At 43.0% G+C, this 20252-nt stretch overlaps 1 pseudogene across 1 annotated transcript in view; it reads right to left on the reverse strand.

Annotated features, from left to right (window-relative positions):
* Nucleotides 1–310: 310 nt before the first annotated feature.
* Nucleotides 311–20252, reverse strand: part of LOC147883908 (peptidyl-prolyl cis-trans isomerase ppi1-like) — a 76863-nt pseudogene continuing 56921 nt past the window's right edge. The window contains exons 6-10 of the transcript XR_015543722.1: nucleotides 17485–17495; nucleotides 2617–2681; nucleotides 1121–1263; nucleotides 498–639; nucleotides 311–432 (exon numbers count right to left, since the gene is read on the reverse strand). The product of XR_015543722.1 is annotated as a peptidyl-prolyl cis-trans isomerase ppi1-like (transcript). The remainder of the gene's footprint in view (nucleotides 433–497; nucleotides 640–1120; nucleotides 1264–2616; nucleotides 2682–17484; nucleotides 17496–20252) is intronic.

Raw genomic sequence — 20252 nt, forward strand, 5'->3', positions numbered from 1 at the left:
ACACCAAAATGCATTTCATTTCTAACAGCACTTGCAAAGGTACTTTGGAAAGAGAGGAGAAATAAGATTGGGAAATTTTTATATTTCCTAGTCCTAACACTACTTCTACAATGGAATGCCCTCATTCGGCATATTTATTTAGCTTGACACTTTATTTTGCTGCTTGTGACAAGGAAACCATTTGATACAACTATTCTTGTGATTGTTTAATAGTGTTGGTTCACAACAGATTGCATTCATGAACATTCCCCAAGCATTACAGTGTGCTAAATATGTCTACAGAAGTGAGATGGTCAACCCTCAGTGCTCTCTTCCAGCTATTGGATTCTACAAGCACATGTATTTGATGTCATAAGAGGCTTTGGTGGAATAGAAGCACCATAGGGTCGTTCTTGTCCTTCCCGTGGATCATTTGTCACCTCAGCTACATACCTGCATATATTAATAAACACTTGGTGCATTGAGATTTTCAAAGGTTGAAAAGCAGAGACTCATACAAAGAAATTGAAACTTATAGTTTTACTGGTAAAACTCGTTTGAAGTTTTTAAGCATCACATGCTGTATTTTTTCCAAAACTGGAAGTGAATCGTCTTGAACTTTTCCAAACAACGTGTGCTTTCCATCCAGGTGAGGACTCTCTGTCAAATTGGGAAAAGCATAGTCTTATTTTTGTAGCAAAGAGCCAGGGCTCCAAACATTTTCGAAAGGAGCCAAATTTGCTCATTCTATTACTAATTCTTTGATAAAAATCTTTTACTCAAACAAAGCCTCGGATGAACACCTAACACAAGCTTCCCCATACATGAGACAAAACATAACAATGTGTGCCCGTGCGCATGTGTTCGTGTGCATGTGCATGATTATGCATCTGCAGTGCATGCTCTCCAAACAAGGGCACGTACATATACAGGGTATATATAGATTTGCATTTAGGCAGGTAACAAGTGTCCCATCCCACCCCCCCACCCCACCAATATGTACAATGAATATTACTCAAGTACACTCTACACATACAGCTGCATTAATGCCAATCATATACAAGTATTATTATGAAGTGCAGACTGATTTGTGTATGAGTACTCAATAAGGGTCTTAGATATCAACTTTGAAACCATACACGCTTAAAGATTAGAAAGAACTGGGAAGAGTTGGTATTTCGTCCTGCATTTGCCATTGAGACTATACCCTTTCTATCATGACTATGCTTTGCAGAGATTTCGTCTGGGAAGACCGGACCATAAATGGAAAACCCACCATTTCTGCTAAAGCCTACTGAAGCACATGTACTCTAAACAGAAAAAATAGAGATTCTAAAATTTGGTGCTTTTAACTTGCTTTATGAAGCTCAATATAAAAACACATTCAAACATTTAACCATGTCTTTCTGTCCACTTCATTTTGCAGCCTCCCAGGGCAAAGGAAAGACAATAGGTAATACTCCTTATTTAAAAGGGTTTCTTTGATGCAGTAAATTAGGAAAATAATGCCAGACTTGATGTGAATTTTTTAATAGTATGTTGTGCCTCATACACAGATTCAATGGACAGTTGTGTGGCAGCTAGGGGCTACTTATAAGTTGGAGCATGTAGTAAAAGGGATGGCATTCCTCATTCACAGCCAACCATCCTTTTGTACATAGAGGCCACTCCTTGAACAAACAGGTCCATAATGCGACCAGCTGAGCAGAGGATTGGTGGCCAGCTGGCAGGTCTTTCCACCAGCTCCAGTCATCTTTTTAGATGTCGAAGTTATTCTTGGGCCATCCTGTTGCATTTCCAGTACCAATGTAAATAGGCCCTCAGATAGATCAATTGACAATGACCTTGAGAAAGACAATGGGGTATTTAACATCAACTCAAGTTCGTAAGCAAATACAAATTTATGTGTGGGTTTTGTTTATAACCTTACCCAATTTATGTGAGCTATAGTTGGTTAATCCAATGGTCAAAGATTGTCTGTAAGATCCTTGGTGTGAAAGGCCAACGCTGTCACACCCATGTTGGCAAAGTTGCCAAATCAGGGCATACGGTTGGACTTAGGGTTAATCGAGGGGTGTGGCTAAGAACACCTATAAGCTCTCAGATTTTGCTATCATTGACTGGGAAGTGATCTCTCTTGCAGGCCCTAAGTGTGTTGTGGGTTGTCTTGCAAGTTTAGATTGACAGCAATTGACTAGTAGTTAAGCGGTGGTATTAGAGCAAACTTGATTGAGGGTCATGGGGAGTGAGTGTTCCATAAACTCGCACAATCTTGGCCAAGACAAGAAAGCATATTCATGAACATGTGAGACGGCTATTTCTTATGCTAAGTAACACCAAGGACGTCACCTTCTCTTTTAGCGTGCTATTGCTCTTGGTCGCAAAGCCTTTGCTCCCCCCTTGGTTGTGTGTAGCTGTTAGAGGCCCTCAACCCCCTGCTGTGTCCTTGGTTTGTGTGTCATGTGCACGGATTGGTATCTGTACTAGGGTACACAAGACTAGCTCAGGTAGCCTGGGGAGTCTTAGTGCTAGGTAGGCTTGATTCTCGGGTTGAGTGGCAAGGGTACGAACTTGTTAGGGTTCTCAGTGCTAGGTCTGATCCTGGATTGAGTCACGGATGTGCGCTTGCATCTTAGCGTAGCCCAAGGCCCAACAGCAGATCCAAGGCTACTAGGCACCACTTGGTGGTATGGGACACCAGGCTGGTCAGTATCTGGTTGGGAGTTCTTGCCAGTAGCTCACTTCATGGCTCGGCGGGGACATCTCCTAATTCAGGATCACATCTCGTAGGTGTCATGGTTGGGTGGTGAGCAGCCTACTCAGATTCCTCACGTTTGGTCTGTTCTTGTGTTTGCTTGTAGGTCAAAGGTTTCAGGCGTGCTAGGGTCGTGTCAGTTTTTGGTATTAGAGCCAACTCCTGAGATATCAATCTTGATTACGAGTGAAATTGGACAAGATTCCCTCCAAGTATGTCTCAAATTCGAAATTCATGGTGATGCCCTGCAAGTGCTCGTTGGTTCATCAGATAAGGTTGTTGGTTGCTGAGAGTGGGATAGAAGGAAGGTGAGAGAGCGAGAAGAGGTGAATTCGTTGCTAGATGTTAAGAGAGAGAGAGAGAGAGAGAGAGAGAGAGAGAGAGAAGGTGTAGTTAGGATGGAACGGTGAGATCTTAGGGTCAAAGGAGAGGTGCAAGAGGAGCTGCTAGGTAAGCACAGGGGTGAGGCGAAAACCAAGAGACCCCGTGCACAGGACTAGTTGCCTGGAAGACGAGAGGGCACGAAGGAGAGTGAGGAGAGGTGTGCTATGGGTTGGGTAGGGTTGCGATCTTGGCCGAGCTATATTGGGGGGCTTGGAGGTTAAGAAAAGCACCATCCCCTCAAAAATAGGAGGATAGGCTTTGCTTCTCTTCTCTAGACTACTCTCTTTAGCAAATCCAGTTCTGGTTATGGCTGATTCAGTTGAACCCAGACTTCAAGAGGGTGATCAAGATATGGATTACCACAGAGGGGCCTCTACGATGATTTGATCACAAAGACTATCTTCAGTGAATTCACCACAACTCTCGATGTGAAGTTTGAGTTGGTTGATGCGAATCAAGCAAGGTTGACACAGAACTCCAAGCGATTCAGGCTTCTATCATGCTTTTGACCAACACTATTCAAACGCTCACGCATGTGGATGCTTTGGCTTCACTGTTGGGTCAGAGTATTACACCAGATCCCTATCCCGGAGATTAACAATCCAGTAGGTGGTTGACACTTGGTTGCACAAGTGGCAAGTACACTTTCAGTTTCACCCTTATCCTAGTGAGAGGAAGATGCAACTTGCACTAGGGTATTTATCAGGGAAGGCTTTACTGTGATGGAAGAAACTCCAACCGAAGCCCTCCACATGGATCGAATTTGAAGAGGTCTTCAGGGAAGGAGAGGAGGATTATGATATCATAGGCAAGGCGGCGGCCGCGGCCGCCAGCCCCCGCCCCCTTCCCCCCACCCCCCTTCCCCCTGGAGGGGGGCGCCAACCCCCCCCTCCACGGGGCTGGCGGCCGCGGCCGCCAGACCCCCCCTCCCCCCTTCCCCCCCCCCCCACCAGCCCCCCTTCCCCCCCCCCTCCCTCCCTCCCTTCCCACCCCCCTCCCCCCTTCCCCCCCGCCTCCCCCCTTCCCCCCCCCCTCCCTCCCTCCCTTCCCCCCCCTCCCCCCTTCCCCCCCCCCCTCCCTCCCACCCCCTTCCCCCTGAACCACCACATCCCCCCCGCCCCCCTTCCCCCTGGAGGGGGGCGCCACCCCCCCCTTTCCCCCCTCCGCCATCCCCCCGCCCCCCCTTCCCCCCCTCACCCCTTCCCCCCCTCCCGCCAACCCCTCGCCCCCTTCCCCCTCTCCCCCCCCCTCCCACCTCCGCCAGCCCCCCACCCCTCTTCCCCCCTTCCCCCCCTCCACAGGGCTGGCGGCCGTGGCCGCCACCCCCCCCGATCCCACCCCCTTCCCCCTCCACCCCCCCTTCCCCCCTTCCCCAGGGCTAGCGGCCGCGGCCGCCAACCCCCCCCTCCCCCCTTTCCCCCCCGCCCCCGTCCCACCCCCTTTCCCTCTTCCCCAGGGCTGGCGGCTATGGCCGCCAACCCCCCCCTCCCCCCTTCCCCCCGCCAGCCCCCCCCCCCGCCCCCTCCCCCCCCCCCCCGCCAGCCCCCCTTCCCCCTCCACCCCCCCATCCCCCCTTCCCCCTCGCCCCCCTTCCCCCTGGAGGGGGGCGCTAGCCCCCCCCTCCCCCCTTCCCCCCCCCGCCAGCCCCCCCCTCTTCCCGCCCCGCCCCCCTTCCCCCCCTCCAGGGGGGTGCCAACCCCCCCCTCCCCCCTTCCTGCCCCGCCCCCCTTCCCCCCCTCCCCCCTTTCCCGCCCCGCCCCCTTCCCCTCCTCCAGGGGGGGTGGCGACCGCTCCCCCCCCTTCCCCTTCCCCCCCTCCAAGGAGGCTGCCCCAGCCCCCCCCCTTCCCCCCCGCCCCCCTTCCCCCCTCCCCCCCTCGACCCCGACCCCGCCTCTCCCTCCCCTCCCCCCTAGGACCGTGTTTTTATATGGTTGTGCATGACACTAAGGCAAAAACGGTGTTTTATGCTTGATCGACAATGCAAAGCATATCCGATGGGCACAATACTTTGCACACACCTTCAACTAGGTGGAATTGACTTACATGCAAAGTGGCATTCCCATCGCATAAGTGCTTGATCGAATAACATACCTAGCAGTGTGTTTTTTAATGGATGTGCATGACACTAAGGCAAAAATGGTATTTAATGCTCGATCGACCATGCAAAGCATATCCGATGGGCACAATACTTTTCCTATACCTTAACCTAGGTGGTATTGAAATGTTCTGAAAGAGGCACACCCATCCGATAAGTACTTGGTTAGATAACATACCTAAGGGCATGTTTTTTTGCGGATGTGCATATCACTACGGGAAAAACGTTGTATATTGCGTAATCTACCATGTAGAGCATATCCGATGGTGACAATACTTTGCACGCATCTCAAGCTAGTTGAAACGGACTTGTATGCAAACTAGAACCCCCATCCGATAAGTACTTGTTTGATTAACACACTTAGGACCGTGTTTTTTCATGGTGTTGCATGACACTAAGGCAAAAACGGTGTTTTATGCTTGATCCACAATGCAAAGCATATCCGATGGGCACAATACTTTGCACACACCTTCAACTAGGTAGAATTGACTTACATGCAAAGTGGCACACCCATGCCATAAGTGCTTGATCGGATAACATACCTAGGAGCGTGTTTTTTTTACGGATGTGCATGACACTAGAGCAAAAATAGTATTTAATGCTCGATCGACCATGCAAAGGATATCCGATGGGCACAATACTTTTCCTACACCGCAACCTAGGTGGTATTGAAATGTTCTCAAAGAGGCACACCGATCTGATAAGTACTTGGTCAGATCACACACCTAGCAAATCATATCCGATGGTGACAATACTTTGCACACACCTCAACGTAGATGAAACAGACTTGCATGCAAAGTGGAGCCCCCATCCGATAAGTACTTGTTTGAATAACACACCTAGGGCCGTGTTTTTTCATGGTTGTGCATGACACTAAGGCAAAAACGGTGTTTTATGCTTGATCGACAATGCAAAGCATATCCGATGGGCACAATACTTTGCACACACCTTCAACTAGAAGGAATTGACTTACATGCAAAGCGGCACGCCCATCCCATAAGTGCTTGATTGGATAACATACCTAGCAGCGTGTTTTTTCATGGATGTGCATGACACTAGAGCAAAAATAGCATTTAATGCTCGATCGACCATGCAAAGGATATTCGATGGGCACAACACTTTTCGTACACCTCAACCTAGGTGATATTTATATGTTCTCAATGAGGCACACCCATCCGATAAGTACTTGGTCAGATAACACACCTAATGGCGTGTTTTTTTGCGGATGTCCATATCACTAGGGAAAAAATGGTGTATAATGCGTGATCGACCATGCAAAGCATATCCGATGGTGACAATACTTTTCACGCAGCTCAACGTAGTTGAAACGGACTTGCGTACAAAGTGGAGCCCCCATCCGATAAGTACTTATTTGAATAACACACCTACAGCCGTGTTTTTATATGGTTGTGCATGACACAAAGGCAAAAGCGGTGTTTTATGCTTGATCGACAATGCAAAGCATATCCGATGGGCACAATACGTTGCACACACCTTCAACTAGGTGGAATTGACTTACATGCAAAGTGGCATTCCCATCGCATAACTACTTGATTGGATAACACACCTAGCAGCGTGTTTTTTTATGGATGTGCATGACACTAAGGCAAAAATGGTATTTAATGCTCGATCGACCATGCAAAGCATATCCGATGGGCACAATACTTTTCCTACAACTTCAAGTAGGTGGTATTGAAATTTTCTCAGAGAGGCACACCCATCCGATAAGTACTTGGTCAGATAACATACCTAAGGGCATGTTTTTTTGCGGATGTGCATATCACTACGGGAAAAACGTTGTATAATGTGTAATCGACCATGCAGAGCATATCCGATGGTGACAATACTTTGCACGCATCTCAAGCTAGTTGAAAAGGATTTGCGTGAAAACTAGAGCCCCCATCCGATAAGTACTTGTTTGATTAACACACTTAGGACCGTGTTTTTTCATGGTTGTGCATGACACTAAGGCAAAAACGGTGTTTTATGCTTGATCGACAATGCAAAGCATATCTGATGGGCACAATACTTTTCACACACCTTCAACTAGATGGAATTGACTTACATGCAAAGTGGCACTCCCATCCCATAAGTGCTTGATCGGATAACATACCTAGCACCGTGTTTTTTTATAGATGGGCATGACACTAGAGCAAAAATAGTATTTATTGCTCGAGCGATCATGCAAAGGATATCCGATGGGGACAACACTTTTCATACACCTCAACCTAGGTGGTATTGAAATGTTCTCAAAGAGGCACACCCATCCGATAAGTGCTTGATCAGATAACACACCTAAGGGTGTGTTTTTTTGCGGATGTGCATATCACTAGAGAAAAAATGGTGTATAAGGCGTGATCGACCATGCAAAGCATATCCGATGGTGACAATACTTTGCATGCACCTGAACGTAGTTGAAATGGACTTGCGTGCAAAGTGGAGCCCCCATCCGATAAGTACTTGTTTGAATAACACACGTAGGACCGTGTTTTTTCATGGTTGTGCATGACACTAAGGCAAAAACGGTGTTTTATGCTTGATCGACAATGCAAAGCATATCCGATGGGAACAATACTTTGCACACACCTTCAACTAGGTGGAATTGACTTATATGCAAAGTGGCATGACCATCCCATAAGTGCTTGATCAGATAACATACCTAGCAGCGTGTTTTTTTACAGATGTACATGACACTAGAGCAAAAATAGTATTTAATGCTCGATCGACCATGCAAAGGATATTCGATGGGCACAACACTTTTTGTGGTTGAAACGGACTTGCATGCAAAGTGGAGCCCCCATCCGATAAGTACTTGTTTGATTAACACACCTAGGACCGTGTTTTTTTATGGTTGTGCATGACACTAAGGCAAAAACGTTGTTTTATGCTTGATCGACAATGCAAAGCATATCTGATGGGCACAATACTTTGCACACACCTTCAACTAGGTGGAATTTACTTACATGCAAAGTGGCACTCCATCCCATAAGTGCTTGATCGGATAACATACCTAGTAGCGTGTTTTTTTACAGATGTGCATGACACTAGAGCAAAAATAGTATTTATTTCTCGATCGATCATGAAAAGGATATCCGATGGGCACAACACTTTTCGTATGCCTCAACCTAGGTGGTATTGGAATGTTCTCAAAGAGGCACACCCATCCAATAAGTACTTGGTCAGATAACACACCTAAGGGCGTGTTTTTTTACGGATGTGCATATCACTCAGGAAAAAATGGTGTATAAGGCGTGATCGACCATGCAAAGCATATCTGATGGTGACAATACTTTGTACGCACCTCAACGTGGTTGAAATGGACTTGCATGCAAAGTGGAGCCCCCATCTGATAAGTACTTGTTTGAATAACACACCTAGGGCTGTGTTTTTATATGATTGTGCATGACACTAAGGCAAAAACGGTGTTTTATGCTTGATCCACAATGCAAAGCATATCCGATGGGCACAATACTTTACATACACCTTCAACCAGGTGGAATTGACTTACATGCAAAGTGGCATTCCCATTGCATAAGTACTTGATCAGATAACACACCTAGCAGCGTGTTTTTTTTACGGATGTGCATGACACTAAAGCAAAAATAGTATTTAATGCTCAATCGACCATGCAAAGCATATCCAATGGGAACAATACTTTTCCTATGCCTTAACTTAGGTGGTATTGAAGTTGGTCAAAGAGGCACACCCATTCGATAAGTACTTGGTCAGATAATATACCTAAGGGCGTGTTTTTTTGCAGATGTGCATATCACTACGGGAAGAACGTTGTATAATGCGTAATCGACCATGCAGAGCATATTCGATGGTGACAATACTTTGCACGCATCTCAACCTAGTTGAAACGGACTTGCGTGAAAAGTGGAGCCCCCATCCAATAAGTACTTGTTTGATTAACACACTTAGGACCATGTTTTTTCATGGTTGTGCATGACACTAAGGCAAAAACGGAGTTTTATGCTTGATCGACAATGCAAAGCATATCCGATGGGCACAATACTTTGCACACACCTTCAACTAGGTGGAATTGACTTACATGCAAAGTGGCACACCCATGCCATAAGTGCTTGATTGGATAACATACCTAGTAGGCTCGTGTTTTTTTACGGATGTGCATGACACTAGAGCAAAAATAGTATTTAATGCTCGATCGACCATGCAAAGGATAACTTGGCATGTCCATCTGATGAGTACTTGATCGGATAACTTCTCCCACCAATAATTTAAGTACTAATTAAAAATTATAATAAATGAGTAGATTATTAAAAAGAGACTAATATTTATGTAATTGTTGCTACTGCAGCTTACTTGTGAAGGACTCTCACAAAGGAGATGGCTATAGATTTTGTTCCAGGGATGGATGTGATTTTATGTAGCAAAAGAGAAGTAGTTACATTTGCTACAATCCATGATAGTGATCCCAATTCAGTTTGCCACTTTCGAAGACTTGGCGAAGATAAGGTGGCAGTTACTGTATCAAAGATTCTTAGTGCACATGTTGAGCTAAAGTATAAATGTGGAGATATGGAAACACTTGGAGATGTTATGCTCTACAATACATCCAACAAATCATTTATAGCATGGGACAAAGATGAGACTTATGCAACAGACATTATCAAGAATACAAAGTGCACCACCTTGGATTTTACTATAGGGGACATTTTACAAATGAGATCATTTGCAAATAAGACTGTAGCAGAAGGTGAAGTATTGGGATTTGAACAAGTGGAGCAATGGTCATTTGCACAGATGAGAATTCTAAAAGTCACTGATGATGGTATGGTTGATAACATAACATCCTTATGTGATCCCTACTATGAGGTAGGCAAGAATATGAGATGGAGCATGCAATTTTTAAACATGAGAAAGAGGCACGTGGTTTTCAATGATAAAGACATGGTATACTACAATATCAAAGGACCTAAAAAGTGTGCCCATGTGCCAGGCTCTATCACTTCAAATGTGGATGATTTCAATATACTCAATTATAGAAGTGACATCTTATCTGGAGTGGATGAGTTCATTGGTTCCGAGAAACAAAATGATTTTAGAAGCGAAGCCTTATCTGGGGTGGATGAATTCTTGCACAGTGAGAAGGGAAAAGGTTTCAATAGCGATGTCTTGTCAAGTGTGGATGAGTTCATGCATATTAACAAACCTAGTGTCAATCAAGCTTGTGGATTTGTGAAAGCAATGCAAGATGTCCCAATGAGTGATGTTCTCTCAGGAGTGGAAGAGTTTCAAGGTTCTCAATACTCTCGTAGAATATTGAATTCATTGAATGGTCCTAAGAATATGTTAAAAACGAGGATGAGATCAACAGAGGATTATTCAATATTTAACTTTGATTGTGACATGGACAAGGATGCAACGACCAATCATGGATGCTTGGTTACAAACAAATGTGAGGAGAAGAAGTGCATAAATACAGATAACAACATGCACGAGGAACGAAAACGGTCATACATATGCATGAAGAGAAAATGAATCAAGCAGATCCACAAAAGCAACCAAAGAGGAAGAGAGTAATGAAGGAGGAGAACATGTTAGATGCATTGGGATATCTATGTTGCAAGCGAAGATGTATGCGCTTCATTGATCTTGTAGACATCAAGGAATGTAGAGGACACGTGTGGCAAAGAAGAGGAAGCGAAAGAAATGAATACCTTCTCACAAGTCTCTCTTGCTTTCTTCAGTATGGCGATAAAAGGCTAAGTTCAAGACAAAAGGTAAAACCTCTCGTAAATGGAAAAAGGATTTACAATAAGGCATATCGCAATATTACTGGATTATCCCATGGTACATATTGGGATTTAGTCACCAAGGCAAAGGGCGGCAACAAATTTAGCATTCACGGTAATAGAGGAAGGTCCAAATCAAGAATCTCAACTGTCAAGGCAGCAGCAATTTTGCAAGACTTCATACATGAAAATGTTGTTCCTCAACCCCATATATCTACCGAACTCCCTAACGGTGATGCGATCACTGAAATGCACCTTCCAATGGGCTTGACAAAGCTCGAAGTATTTGACTCTATTGCAGAAAAGCAAAGGCAAAGAGGGGATGCCGTAGCTGCTTCTCATACTTTGTATACTCTTTGGAAGAAGAACTTTGGATATGTTAAAATCCCAAGGAGGCAAAAAATGAAAAAGTGCAATGTCTGTGATGATTTAAAGTGAGCGATTGAGAGTGCAACATGTCCAAATCAAAGGGAATTATACAAAAAAAACCGAAAATCTCATCATGACCTTATTCGACATTCCAGACAAAAATATGCATTTTGGAAGGAGCAAGCTATTTCGCATCCCGATGACTACATGTGCCTTATTGTAGATGGCATGGATCAGAATACAACAACATTGCCTCATTTTGTTGCCACTCCACCTAAATTACAAGGAAAGCACTTTCTAAAGACACATCTATGTGGAGTGTTAGTGCACGGAATTAAGTTCTTTGCAGATATATGGATTGATTCCTTGCATCTACATGATAGCAATCAAGTTGTAACATCTATAATGAAGGCAATTCGCAATGTACATGCAGAATAAGGTCGCCTACCACCGACTTTGAGAATACAAGCTGATAATTGCTGGCGAGAAAATAAGAATGTACTCATGTTTGCATTCTGCTCCATGCTAGTTGCTCATCGAATCTTCAATGAGGTCGAATGTGGATTTTTGTATGTTGGGCATACACATGAGGATATCGATCAGGTTTTTAGCACAGTCTCAAGGGAGCTTAAATGCAAGGATGTGGAGACAATAGATGACTTGGTAAGAAGATGTGGCAGGCAAGTTGGTGGTTATAAGGAAAGTATAGTATGTGAGAGGCTCAAAAGAATGTATGATTGGAAGAGCTTCATTCTACCTTTAATACAAACGGGTGGTGATGCATTGATAGGTCATAGCAATCCACACTACTTTCGTTTTTTTTTTAAAGATGAAAAACCCGTAATGCAATGGCAACAGTATTCTCATGATACAAAATGGGAACCTGAAGAACCTTACAGTCTCTTAACTTCAATTCCCAGTAAGGAAAGGTATCCAACATGGGCTCCTATACAAGAATTCAATGAGAGGTCTAACTGTGAAATAGAAGGATTAAAAGCATTTATTACATACAAAGAGGAAATGCTCCGGAGATATCCTGATTCGAAGCCTACTTGGAGAGAACACACTACCACTATAATTAACAAGACACGAAATTTAATAAAGGACCTTGAGAGAATGCGATGCTCAAAGGATGTCAAGGAAGAATGCAATATGTTTTGGCCAAATGTTCATAACGATTTGCGCCCAGCTCCAGTCTTTGAAAATGAATTTGTATCATTACTCCCACATCCATATTATGGACCGAAGAAGAGAGAGTTTATGCCACAAGTAGATATAGAGGTCGATGGTTTTGTTGTGGTTCAGCCATCGGATGATGAATATGAGAATGTGAAGTTTTGGGTTGCAAAAGTAGTTGATGTGCAAAGAGATGACCAAGGGAGAGCTACAACATTTACAGCGGTATGGTATGAGCCAAAGGGCAGGAAGGAGAATATGGATAACAACACATTGTATACTAATTGTATAATGAAGGAGTGGGTCCCAAATGATGAAGCGGTCTCTCAAGTTTTGACGGAGACAATCATAGTGTCTTGGCATTCAAGGGCAAAGAAATCAAAGAAGCACATGGGATATGAGGTAGAAGGAAAAATAAAAATACCACAGCAAACTATTTTGCATATACACGAATTTTTAAGGATGCTCGTCATGAAGGAAGTAGAAGGAGACAGTGCAAATGAAGAATGTCCATGATTAAAGCTTTGTATTGAAGTCCATTGAAGGATTTTATTTGGGTACTAGGCAAGAAGCCAATCCAAGACAATTATAATCAGAGTCATCACCTCCTATGTCAAATGAGAGTCAAAATATGCACCGGATGTCACCCAAGGGTCAAGGCTTGCCAAGACAATAGGGAGTTAATGCAGATGGCACCTAGCAAGGGACTATCACATTGAGCAATAAGACAATGGGGAGTCAATGCACCCAAGGGGCAAGGCTTGGCAAGATAACTTGTGGGAGTTAATGCAGATGGCACCTGTATTTTGCACTGGATGTCACCCAAGGGTCAAGGCTTGGCAAGACAATAGGGAGTTAATGCAGATGGCACCTGGCAAGGGACTATTGCATTGAGCAATAAGACAATGGGGAGTCAATGCACCCAAGGGGCAAGGCTTGGCAAGACAAGTGGGAGTCAAATTATGCAGATGGCACCTGGCAAGGGACTGTCATGACATTGAGCAATAAGACAATGAGGAGTCAAATTATGCAGATGGCACGAATTGAGGCTCTTTAAGAGCAACAATTTAAATTGTAAACATATGTTCAACCTATATTATTTTGGATATAAAGACTCTAGCTGAGAGCAACGTCTCTCAATGTAATCATATAATAATATCTATAATTGCTATTATACCTCTTTGGTTCAATACAAAACTTGGGTCTTATGGCATCATGTCTTTTTTCTATTTATTAAAAGTTTTAAAAATTTTGTGCATATTGCGAGTGACAATCTTATTTTCATGAAATATTTAAGTCTCCTTTCATGGATTTATAAATTTATCACGTCAAGGAAAAATATTAAAAATAATTAAATTAACAAATAACTTAGATATAGCTAGAATTTCTAATATAGGATTATTTCAAATTCTTGCATGTTGGTGCAAAAGTATAGATTGAAAAAACGATATTTTTATGTGAATATGATAGTGCCACAAAGTGAACTTTTGATTTGGGAAGAATATTTTCAGAAAGTAAAATTTTGATTTGGGAAGGATATTTTCACAAAGTAAAGTTTTCATTTGGGAAGGATTTTTGGGCTTCATCCAAAAACAACACAAAAAGTCCAAAATTAATGAAATAGGTGTTTTTAATAACATTAGAAGCATCCTAAAACAGTTTCCATAATGTAGGGGATCCCAATGTTTCTTTCAGGTCATGCATTTTCTCCTTTGTTGCCCTATTGGTCAACTCTGACATCCATCGATCAAATGCATACAATGAAATGTCTCTATAAGAAAACTCCTATTCTTCACCAAGTATTGCAAAGTGTAGAAGTACATAGCAAATCTTGTGGTTGTTGGCAATTGCAACACGGTAGAACCATCACGAGATAAAGAGATTGTTGCTTTGATCGCATTAACTTCACGATGTCTCAAGCCTCACAAACAATCTCTTTGAACCATGGCACTTGTTTATACCAATCTTTCAGTGCAAGATTTAAAGTATGCGTACAACATGTAGATGCATATAGATTGGTATACTCCCTTTGTAATATTCTACCTGCCTTTTTACAACTCTTGTCATTATATGACAACTTGTACAACCTTTTTAGGGCCTAATTCTCTTATAACCTTTGATAATACACTAGCTATATATGTCCCCGACTTCTTTACATGTGAGGAATCAATTGATGTGTGGAAGGACTCCCCATGCGATGATATAACCATCACATTCAATAAAGCATGGCATTTCATGCTTGTCTACCTGTTTGAGACAATTGTGCATCCGATGTTATGCTACGATTTATGTGATCTTTCTCTTCTGCATATCCCCTTTCTAACAATGTTGTATGCAATGTGTGGTTTGAAGGTGGCTTAAAGCTCGTCGGTCCATAGTTAGCCATCCATAGTTAGCAAGAGGCAGTCAATAGAGCAAGCGAGAAAAGTGAGCAAGCCCAAAAGAGCTCCAAAAAAGCGAGCGATAATTAGTTGAAGTGATTGGAAAATCAAGCAAGCAAAGAAAGAAATTAGTTAGCAATGCAATTACATGCAGCTCGTGTATCATTGCTATCGATGGCCATACTCAGTGGGTATCCTAACTGCAAGATTGATCTACCAAGTACATATTGTACATTCTCCAAATCTTGAATCCAGATGCTCTCAACTATCGTGGGTTGCCTCTTGAGGGGTTCACTATATGTAAATCCTCTATATCATGTGTGTTCAAGGCCTAATTCAAAATTCCCTTATCTGTGAATTTTTCATGAATAAAACACTCTTTTTTTATTCAATCTGTGAATACTCCCTTTAAATGGTACCCTTGTGACTGTAAAAAATGTGAAAAAAGGAGAGTTTAAAAATACCTTATGTTGAACCCATGTGCTATGTTTACATATTTGTGAGTGAACCCCTCTAGGGTTGCCTAAAGTTAGGAGCCGCAGTTGTGTTGATCTAGCTTCATGAGCCATAGGTGGAGATCTGCCTTGCATGCTAGTGTCCACACAAGGAGTTCTAGCATGGGAACCTGCAACACTTGTACTTTCGTCAACGTGTGTGCTTACAGACTCTACTCCACTTACACCTTGACTTTACCAAATTGATCTTCTTCAAATTTTTCCAAAAGATTGAAACTTCTTCATTAAGGTGTGAGCTATTGTAGTAGCTCCTAGGCCTGCACAACACTGAATGCTCTTGCTTGAGTCACTAAGCAAGTGACCCCCTATGCAAGGTGCTCCCCCTGATTTTTGTATTCCACAATACTTGCATTTCCACTCAATGTAGTCATAAACATTAATGACAAAGTCCCATTTTGGACCATGTGACTTATGTTTTCCCCCCTGTGTACATGGCATATCTCTTTGAGAGGATTGTGACACCCGCATAAATCCTCTCCCCGTATCTTGAACAATAACCTCACAAGGTGGATCAAGCATTGGGGTAGTGCCCATTTTGGCATTGAGATCCTCTTTTGCAACTCCTTCTTCAACCCCAAGAACATTATCAAGCATATGAATACTGGCATAGGCATGACTCAATGCACCCACAATTCGCCTAGTCACAACTGTGGTCTTGAAGATTGTGGATGAGCAATTCTATTTCGAGCATTTTTTATTATGCACTCATAGTCATAACATGTGCCCTTTTTTTGCTCAAATCATTGACATCTCATCTCCCCCTTCTCTCCGTGCCTTAGCTTAATACTCCTCACTAACAATCGCATTCATTGGCACTCATTATCATGGTCCACAATTTCCCAAAATGCAAGGAGTTGGCATATAGACCACCCTCAAGAATACACAACAAAACACTCCCTTCCACTAGACCTCATGTTCGTGGTCTACAATTTCCCCAAAATGCAAGGAAGCAGAGTAGTAGTGAACCACACCCACAAGTATAATGAATGTTGATTCACCCTCCCCTAAGCCTTACCACTATTCATATCCAAATCATGGTTCACATTCTTTCCCAACTTACCAAATGGTTTATCGGGATATGAACCACAATTGGATTGAATGACGAGCCTTTCCACCAATATATATTGCCGAGTTGCACAAAAAACAGTGAATCTGCAACCCACAATACCACCAATACTTAAGATATTACCGGCAGTAATATGAGAAACATTACCAATAATAGCCTAGTATTACTACCAGGTATAATAGTATTACTACCAGTTATAATAGCCTGGTATATAAAACACCAATATTAGTTATACTACCATCAGTAATTTACATATAACCTCCATTTATATGAATACTACTAACCGTAGTTTTATCCGGTTTCTCGATTATTTTTTCTGGTAAACAATGTGATCACATTGTTTTCGCAGTACTTTAAATCATAATTAATGAACGTTAATAATCCATTAATGTAAATGTGAAAACATGAATGCAATCCTTGGTTGGAGCCAAGGCTTGGTTCAACATTAACCTAGGTGTAGCCAATCGTGAAACTATTTTTGGGGCCATTTTGGGGCCTCAATGCGATGCACTTTTGGGTGAATATTTGAATTTTGCATGGAGCCACGCTCTCACTAGAAATTTTCCCGATGTCATGAAGGCACACTGGCATAATAATGAGATGCAATCTATTTGTTCTGAACACTGCATAGCTCGACACATGGCATCTCTACACTGCTTCACACCTTGAATTCTCTCGCCTATGCCACCTAATCACTTATCATCGTGCAACCTTTTGTTGTAGCTTTGCCACTTATCACTTGGCATGCACCCATGCAGATCATTAAAATTGAAAGTTGGCTTGGAGAGACCACCGCGCTGGTTCTTGTCATAATAATTAGATGCAACCTATCATTTTGAACACCATCACAGCACAGTCTCTGGTCTGACCACCTATCATCATGCAACCTTTTGCCGCTTCTTTGCCCACAACCCATGCAAATCATAGGTTGGCTTAGAGAGACCACCGTGCTGGCTTTTGGCATAATAATGAGATGTAATCTATGATTCTGAGCATAGCCTCAGCATAGTAACCACCTGTCATCGCCTAGAATTCAAGGTTGTCTTGAAAAGACCACCATGCTAGTTCTTGGAAATATAGCTCCACTACCTATTTTTATGTATTACATGAGGAAATCTATGAAAGCCACCACGCTGGTTCTTGGAGTTATATATTTTTGTACCAAGGAAAATGCATTCTGTTGTGCAACCAAGCAAAATGCAATTGACAATATGGCCCTTGAGGGGTCTCCTTTAGGGGCAAGGGCCATATCTACGTGCATTATACAATATCCAAGATGCCACTGGACAGAAATGGCATGTTGATATGGCCCTTGCCTCCAAAGGGGACCCCTCAAGGGACATATCATCAATTGCATTTTTTTTAAGTTTAATTGTATTTTTCTCTCCACAATGGTGGGGTCAAATTTATTTTGGCACTATCTTGGTCATAAACCAAGGAAATTGTAGTCCTTCTTTCCTGGTATTTTAGTCCTTGTTGCAGTAAATATAAATGATGGAAAAAGTATAATTTATCGAGTGACAATTGAGTAAAAGATATTACAATGTACATTTAGGTCCAATAACAGGTTCTATAAAAATTATCAACTTATACCGAGCAAAAATTGAATAGAGGATCTTACATTTATAAAAACTCGGAAATTGTTGAGGGCCTTAAACAAAAGATTACAGGTAGTAGCCATAACCATTCAAATACAAATATAAAAGTTAACAACAATGCATACTGAGAGCCTCAAATTGAACAAAAAGAGATTATAGAAATGCCTTAGAGACCAAAACATTACATCCAGTGAGCCAAAATATCGTTGAGAGCCCAAAAGATTACATCCAGCCGTTACTGAGATCCTCATCTGAGCAAGAGGTAATTTGTACAACTCAATTTTCTACCAACTAGTCTAGCTTGTTGCATTAAAAAATTTTAGGGAGCCAAAGGAGGATACGATGGAGAGGCTGAATACCATGCACATTGCCAAGTAGCACATCCATAAAGAGGCCCTCTATGAGCATGTTATCTAAGGTGATGACATTCACATGTGTGGGGAGTCAGCTATGGGAATGAAGGGTGTCCACTAGTGCTAGCATTTCTACTCCAAGTGAGTGCAATGCAATCACCTTATATGAGAAGGCATATATTATTGGGATCATAGAGCATCGAGGGGGGGGGGGGTACTAGGCATGGTGAACATGAGTGGGTGAGCTAAAGATGAGCAGGGGAGTAGATGCAGTGATGAGAGTTGGAGGAGGGAGCATGAAGCAAAGTAGAGCAGGGATGAAAAAGGGGAGGGGTGTGGAGAAAAGTAGCAAAGCATGGGTGGATCAGAGCAATGTAGTAAAATGCCAAATGCCACGGGTCTTATATATATTATAAAGTTCAAGCCACCGTAGTGGCTGGATCCTAGGGTTTCATCCATATTAATCGCAGGCCACTATAGTAGAATCCCCTAGATTGGGCTGGTAATCATGAAGAAGATGCCATGTTGTGCCACTCCGATGGCTGGTAATTAACTGCCAGCCCAGTGGAATCTTAGTCACGACACACATGGCCGATGAGAGCCACCACCACCAGGCAGTAATTCTCATTACCATGTCTAATCACTCAATACCATGCACTCTAGTTCTCTATTGAGCATGCAAGCCTGGTGACTGGTACTATTTTTACTACACTCATAGTGATCATGCATGCTAAAGCACAGTGGTGGGTGAGCAGTGGCATGGTGGAATTGTAGCCACGACAGACGTCGCTAATGACAACCACCACCATCGGGTAGTAATTCCCACAAAAATAAATCATGAGCCTAATCACCTCTAATCCCTCATTACCATAATTTAGTGCACTCACAATAATCATGCATGCAAGCTCGCCCGATGGTGGTAACTGGAAGCTAAGTAATTGCGGGCCACATTGGTGGCTGGTAATTAACTAATAGACCAGTGGATCTTAGCCTCCACCATAGACATGGCTGGGAATCTTGGACGCCAGCACCTCTAATCATTCATTACCATGCAAGTCAATATTTTCGCCTTCAATTATTCAAAATTTGGGCCAACCACCATGGTGGGTCTCACCTTGATAGTAGTCAGGCTACAACCATTGCGGTGGCTCTCACCTTTCTTGACAATTGTCGGACTACAACCACCGTAGTGGCTCTCACCGTGACAGTGTAGTTGGGCTACAAACCACTACTCCATTCCCTTAACCGTTTCCTCTTCTATCCCTCTCAAACGTTTTGTTCTTCCTTGCAAACTCAAGCCTCCACCATTCCATTTCCTTCATTGCTTCATCTTCTATCCCTCTCAACCATTTTTTTCTTCCTTGCACTCTTCCTACAACTTCTATCCTCTCTCGTAATGGACCCTACATAATCCGGGAGGTCCTCACACAATCTTTCCTCCCCCTCTGCCTCTGCAGCAAAGTGCAAGAGCCCCTCCTCCCCTGATCTTGAAATCGTGACATATGGGAGCTCCTATCTTGCTATTCAAAGGCCCAATTTGGATGCTCTCTAAAACTTCACTAGGATTGTGCAGGAGGTGAATGTGAAGGAGGGGCAACTAGTCCGTCAAGGTCATAAGATTACCATCAATGAAAGCATGATTGAAAAGGCTCTAGGAATTTCTAGAGGTAGTTTGCAAGCACACTTTTTTGAGAAGCAGTGGAAGAGATAGGATATTCAAGACATATACCTCAATGCTCAGATTAGTAAAGATGGTGAAGTCAAGATTTCAAGCTTGCCAACAGACCTCTAAGATGTGCTGAAGAAGACCATTCACTTCTTT

Source organism: Dipteris shenzhenensis, chromosome 27 (genome assembly GCF_047967505.1).
Source record: "Dipteris shenzhenensis isolate YYH24624 ecotype China chromosome 27, Dip_SZ_1.0, whole genome shotgun sequence".
NCBI lineage: Eukaryota > Viridiplantae > Streptophyta > Polypodiopsida > Gleicheniales > Dipteridaceae > Dipteris > Dipteris shenzhenensis.